Source organism: Colobus angolensis, unplaced genomic scaffold (assembly GCF_000951035.1).
Source record: "Colobus angolensis palliatus isolate OR3802 unplaced genomic scaffold, Cang.pa_1.0 Scaffold349, whole genome shotgun sequence".
Taxonomy (NCBI): Eukaryota; Metazoa; Chordata; class Mammalia; order Primates; family Cercopithecidae; genus Colobus; species Colobus angolensis.
The window spans coordinates 431,803-440,905 of NW_012116810.1; the positions used below are offsets into that span (position 1 = coordinate 431,803).

At 44.7% G+C, this 9,103-nt stretch overlaps 1 pseudogene; it reads left to right on the forward strand.

Moving 5' to 3' along the window:
- The first annotated feature begins 1,064 nt into the window (after positions 1-1,064).
- Positions 1,065-1,957, forward strand: LOC105519389 (annotated as a pseudogene).
- The last annotated feature ends 7,146 nt before the right edge of the window (positions 1,958-9,103 follow it).

The window sequence follows — 9,103 nt, forward strand, 5'->3', positions numbered from 1 at the left end:
TGCAGAGCTCACCTACATCAAGCCAGAAGAAGGAGAAAGTGAGTGGAGATGGATACAAGATGTTCTTGTAGTCTAGGCTCAGAAGTGGCCCACATCATACCCACTGGCATGTCATTGGTCAGAACACAGTCACATGACCAATCCTAGTTGCAAGGGAGGCTGGGAAATTTATCTACCTGTGTGGCCGGGAGGAAGAGGAATCAGGTTGGGTGAAGAGCTAGCCAGTTTACGTCACAAAAGGTCCCCACTGTTTCAGAGTTGGATTTGAATATGCTTTAGCATGCAACCCAATGTGGAAAGAGCTACAAATGGACCCAGTTTTGTGTAGGTTCTATTTGTGGGGTGGAGGGATGAGTGGGATTTTGCCTAAGATGCAATCTTATGTTTCTTAGATTAAAATAATAATCATGACCTGACTCACAGAGACAAGTTCTGGGATTGCCAAGTTGTTGGAATTGTGATACAAACAAGTGTAGGTGAGTCAGTTACAAGCACCGAATAGCATGGGAAAGCCTGAGAGGAAATGGTAGGCCCTACTCTGATGTCAAAATTACTCTTTTATTTTATTTTATTATTATTTCTTTTGAGACAGAGTCTTGCTCTGTCGCCCAGGCTGGAGTGCAGTGGCACGATTTTGGCTCACTGCAACCTCCACCTCTCAGGTTCAAGCAATTCTCCCACCTCAGCCTCCTGAGTAGCTAAGAATACAGGCATGTACCACTATGCCTGGCTAACTTTTGTATTTTTAGTAGAGACGGAGTTTCACCGTGTTGGCCAGTCTGGTCTGGAACTCCTGGCCTCAAGTGATCCACCCGCCTTGGCATCCCAAAGTGTGGGGATTACAGGCATGAGCCACTGCGCCTTGCCAAAATTACTCTTTTAGAGAAGAATATGGTTTTCAGGTCTCAGCACCACTCAGGGAATCAAATAAACATAGGGCCCTGTGAACCAGTTAAATGGAGGATGCCTACGAAAACTCCCTCTTCACACACCATTACTGGCTTGGGCGGCCCCATCTGGGAGGGGTTTGTGGGTGAACCCTGGGGCTCCCGCCCACCAAGAAGATGGATGACAATGGGCTTCCTCTCATGGAGTCAGGCATGACCTGACCAAGGTGCCAACTCTTCAACAGAAAAGAACTGTGGCTTTTCTAAACCAATTTGTGGTGCACACTGTACAGTTCCTCAACTACTTTTCTATGGTTTGTGAGGAGAAACTGGCAGACCTTTCTCTTTGTATCCAACAAATTGAAACAACTCTCAACATTTTAGACACAAAGTTGTCATCTATCTCTGACCTAGATGATGTCACAGTTGAAGTATCTCCTTTAAGTGTCACTGGTATCACAAATGGACTTCAGCACCTTCTGAAGCCACTTCAGAGCAGTTACGGAACAGTACACAAGACTCTGGACCCCAGGAAAGTGAGGGATCAGCAGGAAACAGCTTAACTGTAGTCAAGGATCCAAGATATGCCAGAGATCTCAAAATGGTTCAAGTAGGTGTACCAGCAATGGCAATCAGAAACAAAATTAGGCCAGGTGTGGTAGCTTGCGCCTGTAATCCCAATACTTTGGGAAGCCAAGGCAGATGGATCACTTGAGTTCAGGAGCCCGAGACCAGCCTGGCCAATATGGTGAAACCCTATCTCTACCAAAAAATACAAAAAATAACTGGGCATGGTGGCACACGCCTGTAATCCCAGCTACTTGTGATGCTGAGGCAGGAGAATCACTTGGACCTGGGAAGTGGAGGTTGCAATGAGCCAAGATTGCGCCACTGCACTCCAGCTTGGGCGACAGAGTGAGATCCTGTCTCAAAACAAAAACGAAAAAAAAAATGATATCAGAAGGACTAGACCCAGATTTTCCTGAGAGGCTAGATGCTCCAGTGCCTGATGGTGAAAGTGAGAAATTACAGAAGAAAGTTCAGATAACGAATCTTCTTTTAGTAACTAAGCTTAATTTTGATAAGAATTACATACGCATGTGTAGGGATACATTTATGTTCTATAAGAGAGAGAGCGTGAACTCTAACGTTTAGTCATAAAAACATCAAATGACCACATATGTGTCCACCACTGAGCTTCTGTGTTAAAAAAGTAAAGCATTTATAACCTAAAAAACAAAAACCTTCTCTCTTGAGATTGCAAATTGGACATTAGCACATCAATCCCAATAGATATGCAACTAAGAAGCAGAAGCTTTGTGCAAGGAATGAGGCGATCAATGAAAAGGATAGTTGCACTAATCCACATTGTTGCCCTGCTCTAGCTGGGACCAGCTCCCCTGGAGCACAACAGCTACTGTAAGGTTGGCAATCAAGTTGGCTTTGAAACTGTTTAGACAAGCTGATTGCTACTAGAAACATAAGAAATTCACAGGAAGTTCCACGCAAGGAACCAGAGAAAAGGGCTTTGAGCTGTGTTAGCAGCTCCATTTGAAGATTTCAGGGGTGGTATGCAGCAAAGGCAGAGGAAAGATGTTGTTAGATGTGGACCTTAACAATGGGGACTGTTTGCAACTCTAACGCCGCCAGATGTCTGATCTAGTGGCCAACCACCTCACTGCCCTAGAGACAGTAGAGGGTAGAGAGGAGGTTAGCTAGGATTTATGTATTTAATTCACAAGTAGGAATCTGTTACTGGCACAAATGTTTTCCTGTGTTGTGGTAGGAGGAGCTACTACCGCAGGCAGCACCACGGGAGCAATCGAAGCTAGCTTGGATAATGAGAAGCACTTGGATCAATCCTTGCGGGAGACAGATCAGCAAATTTTGGCAAAGAGTGGTTGTGCAATTCGAGAGCTGATTTTAAACTGGAGGGGCCTTTTGAATTCCCTGTGTTGATGTGGCTAATCAAGCCCAAAGAAAAAAAGAGGCAAAATGGCAGCTTCTACAAGTGAGATGGAATACTTGAGTTTAAACTAGGGCAGCAGGGTGGTTTGGGGGCCACTGTATCTTAAGCTGAGAAGCAAGATGAATGGGAGAGCAGCTCCCCTGGTCCCACTCAGAGGACACCTCAGATCCAGCCCAGGACTTAGTACCCCCTGATTTGTCCCTTGAGGAGTGATGTTGGTCACACGTAAAGCATCTCTCAGGCCTCAGCATAAGTGAGGTAGTGTCATCGCCCCGGCCACATTGAATTTTGGAGTAAGTAACTTGTGTTTTATTTGTGGCAAGAAACAACATTTTAGTTTGTAACTTGGAGGAAATGTGGTCTGTGGATATCGCTAAGGAGTCTTCAGTTGAAGAGGCGGGATGCTGTGCTCAGATGTTAGTGATGTGGCAGGGGCAGGGCAGGCTGCAGGGGCACCAGACCCCGCTGCCTTAAATCCCCAAGGCTCCGCACTCTATAGGCGAACAAGAAAGGACAAGCTGAGTTGAATGAGGAGATGTAGAGTGTCGGGAGGGGTCCCATTGGCCTTAAGTGAAGATGTTTCCTGCATACTTCTAAAAGGGAGTTGTGCAGCATAGTTGTTGGCTCTGGAAGAGTTGCAAGGTGATAGATTTTGTTGCATTAAATTCAAAGCACAGGCCAGTGGCTTCCCATGAGAAGAGCAGTTAGAGCAATGCAAAATCCTTGGGCCATATCATCCAAAAACCCATCTCCAAATCTTCATTTTCCCTCAAGGATTTAGGAGTTGAATGTTTATTTCTTTTGACTATGCAAGAGCTGAAAAGGCCATGAGGACACTCAAATTTATGTGGGTTACACTTAGTAGGCATTTACAAGTGGGCATGTCTGGTTGAAAATAAGCCTCATCTAAGTATTGAAACCAATTGGTCAGACTTTCTAGACTGTGGTGATGGATGCTTAGCTAGTACATAATTCATTGCAATAAAGACATGCTGTTCTCAAGAATACACTGCTAGAAATTATATTTGCAGTCTTAGGACCTTGAGCTATACCAAAACTCCTATTGCTCTGAGGGTAAATTATTAAGTGAAAAGAAACACTTAGAATTCACTCTTCCCCTTTCTTCTCTCTGTTAGCACCTGTACCATCTGTGAAAGATTTTGTTTTAGTAGACACACAAATCTGTGTGTTTGTGGAGGGGATAATTTCTGGAGGTGAGGAAAGATATAAGGAGGATGATAGAAAAAAGCAGGGAGAGTCATGTCATAGACACACTTAATACTGTTAATTCAATCACACACTGTCAACAAGAGAGATGGTGTTAGTGTTCTATCAACCATACCAATTAGTGCCAATTTAATTATTCATCTATTTCTTTATATATTTACCCATTTGTACATGTATATCTAACTCTCCAAAAAAGCATCTGAGTCAGCTGACATGTATTTTATCCTATTCCTCCTTTCTTCATTTATTCAACAAATATTAGTTAAGGCCTTACCATGTGCTCATGAAAATACAGCTTTGAGCAAGGCAGATAGATAAAGGGTAACAGATAAGGCCACATGTTAGGAATGCCTGGGGTTCTCCAATCTGAACAGCAGTTCCTATCTCTCTATTTCACTATTTCCAGAAGTAGATGAAGGTGGGAGGACAGCGTCCACATGAGTCCATATGTGTTTTCACTAGGGAGGGAGGGAGTGCATTTAGTGTTTCAGCTGCACCTTGGCCTGTGGGCTCTACCAATTTTGATTTGCACAGTGTTTGAGTCAGGTTGCCTTCTAAGATCTTCCAAACCCATTTTAGCCAGCTGATTTTTAATGCAGTAACCACCAAGATACTCCATTATCTCTAGATCCTTGGTTTTTAATTTTTCCCCTTTCTGACAGCCCAAATTAGAAATAATGTGGAAAAACTTAGAAAACACAAGTGCAGGGAAAATAAATAAGACCAGTTCAATGGTCTTATATCCTAAACAAAACTTGATTGTTGGGCCTTGGACTAGGGGGTCAACTTTTTCTTCCTGGGCACATGGCGCTTTCTGGCTGAGGAAGGGACCAACGAGGGTATTTGAGAGGCACAGGTCTTCCTTCCAGCACCCAGCCTGGCCAGAAGGCATCTGTCAGGGGAGGTGTAGGAGCCTGCTCTGTGCTCTAAGACAGCTGGGCATGAGTCAGAAGGGACTTAAGGGCAGTGCAAGCCCCCAGAGCCAGGCTGATCATATTTTTCAAGCCTTAAAATGGAAACACATGGTTTGACACAGAAGTTACAACAGGACAGAGAATCTGGAATTAGAAAATTCACATTGCAAAATTCACATTGCAAGGTGTGGTAGCTGGGTCCAAAGTGGGATTCAAAGAGATGCAAGGCTTGCTTTTGGTTGAACTGATAGCCCATCTGTGGAACTCCGAGCACAGAGCCTTTGCTGGCCAGAGAACATGGAAGACATCGATGGTAGAGTTGCCTTGGGAAGGAAGAGAAGTAGAGACTGAAGGATGAAGGGAATGGCAGAGGGTCAGTCCTTCACAGGCACCTCTTGCAGACAGAAGGCTTAGAAGGTAAGCCAGACGGGCTGCTGTTAGGAGGAGGTTGAGGACACTGGTATAAGCAGAGGAGCTTTGAGGCTCATGGACTAAACGTGGGAGACACCCTTCTTCTATCTCTGTATGGAGCTCAGCACTGCTCTCGCGTCTCATGGGCTGGTGACTTTAAATGCTCCAAAACGTGGCATCTCTCCTCACCCAAAATAATCAGCGTTCTCCAAGGGGCATCATCAGCAGAGGATTTTGGGAAAGCTTCAGCTGAGTGGACTGGAACATGAGGCTGAGGAAACAATTTCGGGATGAGAGATCCTGTGTGATAAGAGAGAGGCAAGTAGAGGAGTGTGAGGTCAGGGTGTTCATGAGATTTAAACAAGGCAAGCTGAATCACAGAAACAGTAGAAGACCACATAGCAACAGGGACGTTTTCTTTCAAACTCAAAATTGGGTCACATGGTAGAAGATACAGCTGGATAATAGGATAGAGTATCTGAATCCAGAACTAGTCCAGAAAAATGGCCAAAGCTGTGTCAGATTAATTTAATGGAAGGTTTCATTTGATTAGATTCCCAGGCTCTGGCTATGCATGCTCATTTATCCAGCCTATTGTCTAAGCAGAATGGGAACCCACAGTCAACTTGATAGAACAGCAGGAGCGCTGCCAGCCAGCCTCTGGCTTTGAATTCTTTTTCTGATCTAACATTTTAAGGAGGATGTGTCAGGAAGGCCTATTTAGAATACAAATGATTGCTTAAACTCTCTTAAAGGCTTTAAGAGTGTATTGTAATCATTGAGTCTTTCCTTAAGCCCAGCAGAGTATTTGAGAATAAATTGTTGTGCATTTGAGTGAACTGAAATTGGGTAGACTTGCTGAATTTATGAGCCTTTCCCTTCTCCTGGTCTTTCTCATGGCCATGGCAATGTGCACTTTCACTAGCTTGTGAAATGCATATGAAGTATAATTTTTCCCAAATCGATCTGTTCTACATCACTGAATCTTAGCTATTGCATTTTTATGCCAGAATCAAATTTAGCTTATTATTATTGTTGTTGTAGAAAATAATTATAAGCCTTTCATTGTCATGGCACTTCACAATTTTATAAGAATTCACAAATGTTTTTTAATTCCATCCTCACGATAACACTGAGGACCAAGGAGAAGGGGAATCATCATCTGGGCCTGCAACTCCAAACTGCTCCCTTTTTCCAAATGGCAAATTGAGGTTCTTAAAGGCTGGGTGACCTGCACATAGCAACACAGATCTAAGCTGTGCAAGCAGGAAATGTGGAAGCTCAGGGGAGCGGCCCTGCCAGTGGTGAGTTCCGGTCTCATCAAGTGCTCTCTGCAAAGCCAATGAAGTGGGTTTGATCATCTCTACCTTGAAGGCTCACTGTGAGTGCAATGGACATGCAGGTGCCAGCACAATGACCGACCCATGCCAAGGGCTTAGTTGCTTCCTTTCTTCCCCCATATCCAAGAGATTGCAGGTTCCGTTTACAGATTCTGAAGCCCACTGATGTTGAGATGTGACAGCATAAAGCTTTTCCCTCAATCAGCCTGGAGGCTAAGGGGCCAACAGTCATACTATGCGTGCACGCACACACACACACACACACGTATATAAGCACACGCAAACATCTGAGTGTGCTAGATGGTGAGCTCCTCCCGGAATTTCAAATCTACAGCAGGTTAAGAGGAAGACAGCTCTTCCTCATCAGCTACTGTTCTGGTCTCTAGAATCAGCTCCATAAATATCCCCACCCTCTCTCCACTATACTCACATTCATAGCAGTCCACTCGTCAGCTCTAAACTTTACAGCTCTCTGAGTCTTTGGCTTTCAAGTCGAGCTGGTTCTCACACCTGCCTGCTAACTTAAGCATGATGTTTGGCCTCCTCCAGTCCCAGTGACTCTGCTCGGTGTATCCTCACTCCCTCCCTGTCCGGTGCTCCCTTTGCTCGCAGGTTGGTGAAGAACGTAGGAATAGCCTGGAACACTCTCTGTTTGAGCCTTGCACTCTCTTAGCAAGCTCAGCTTGAGTCAGGAAGGGTGGGGATCACAGGATGTCACCACTGTGGCCGCCTCTTCCAGCCTGGACTCCAGGGCGAGAACCTTTGCCATCAGCTGGTCCAACTTACTTTTTTTACAGAAGGGAAATTCCATGCTTAATTCTGGACTTAAACGATCTGAGCAAGATGTTTCCATTCATTTGTGGCAGGATAACTGGATAAACATCTCTTATTTACCCCTCCTCAGGATCCTCTGGAAAGAGAGGTACCCCATCTAGTTTCAGTGAGGAGTGAAATTCAGAACACTAAAGGAGTGCCTTTAGCCAATAGCCTGCAGGCAGATGTCTGGAGGCACTGGTTCATGACTCAGGGACATCAAGGCTTGCTCGCGGGTAACTGTCTCAGTCTTTTCCTCACACTGTCTCCTCATGTTTTCAAGGGGGCTGCTGTACCCCCAGACATATGTCTGTATATCTCACAGAAGAAAGAAAGTAAGGACATTGCCAGCAAATGTCTTGCTTCTCATCAGCCTATACTGTGTCTCCCAACCACTCCTAACTGCAAAGGATGCTGGGAAAAAAGTGCATTGTAGCTTCTCCAGCCTCTACGGTAGGCGCAGATAAGGGATTAGAATTGGGGGTTACTGATTCAATGTATCAGACAGCTCTCAGTCAGGCATGTGAGGGCTAGAGCCAGATTTAACTAGATTTAGAAGGAAAAAGTATGTTTCTTTCACTTGCATGTAATGAAGGAGATCTATGCCCTTCATACACTTAATAAACCTGTAAGTCTCTACTAGGGGCAGGTACTGTGCTAGCTAGACATTACAATGTGTGGGGGCAGACACAAAGCTGGGAACAGTAGACACTGGGGACCCGTAGAGCGGGGAGGTTGGGAGTAGGGGAAGGGTTGAAAAATGATTGGGTACTGTGCTTACTACCTGGGTGATGGGATCATTTGTACACCAAATGCCAGCAACACACAATTTACATGTAACACACCGGCACGTGTACCCCCGAACCTAAAATGGAAGCCAAAATAAATAAAATGAAATAATAAAATAAAATGCCTGGGGGAAGGTAAGTAAGCCAATATTCAGTTAGCAAATACTTACTGGACGTTTATCATGTGTCAGGCCCTGGAGGTTTGGAGAATGAAGATGCATCCTTGGTTGCCCATAGCACCCAGTCTACTTTGGAACAAGAGTAGTGTGCAATGGGAACATAAAGGAGGGTACCAAATTCAGATGGAAAAGGAGTCCTCCTGGTGGAGGTGACACTGACCTGGGTCACCTTATGATATGGTTTGCCTGTGTCCCCACTGAAATCTCATGTTGAATTTCCATGTGTTGTGGAAGGGACACAATGAGAGGTAATTGAATCATGGGGGCAAGTCTTTCCCATGCTGTTCCCATGGTAGTGAATAAGTCTCATGAGAGCTGATGGTTTTAAAAAGAGGAGTTCCAATGCACAAGCTCTCTCTCTTTGCCTGCTGCCATCCATGTAAGATGTGACTTGCTCTTCTTTGCCTTCTGCCGTGATTGTGAGGCTTCCCCAGCTATGTGGAACTGTAAGTCCATTAAACCTCTTTCTTTTGTAAATTGCCCAGTTTCAGGTATGTCTTTATCAGCAGCATGAAAATGGACTAATATACCTTAGTCTCACCATTTCAGGGGAGGCATCTGTATTTCCTGACCCA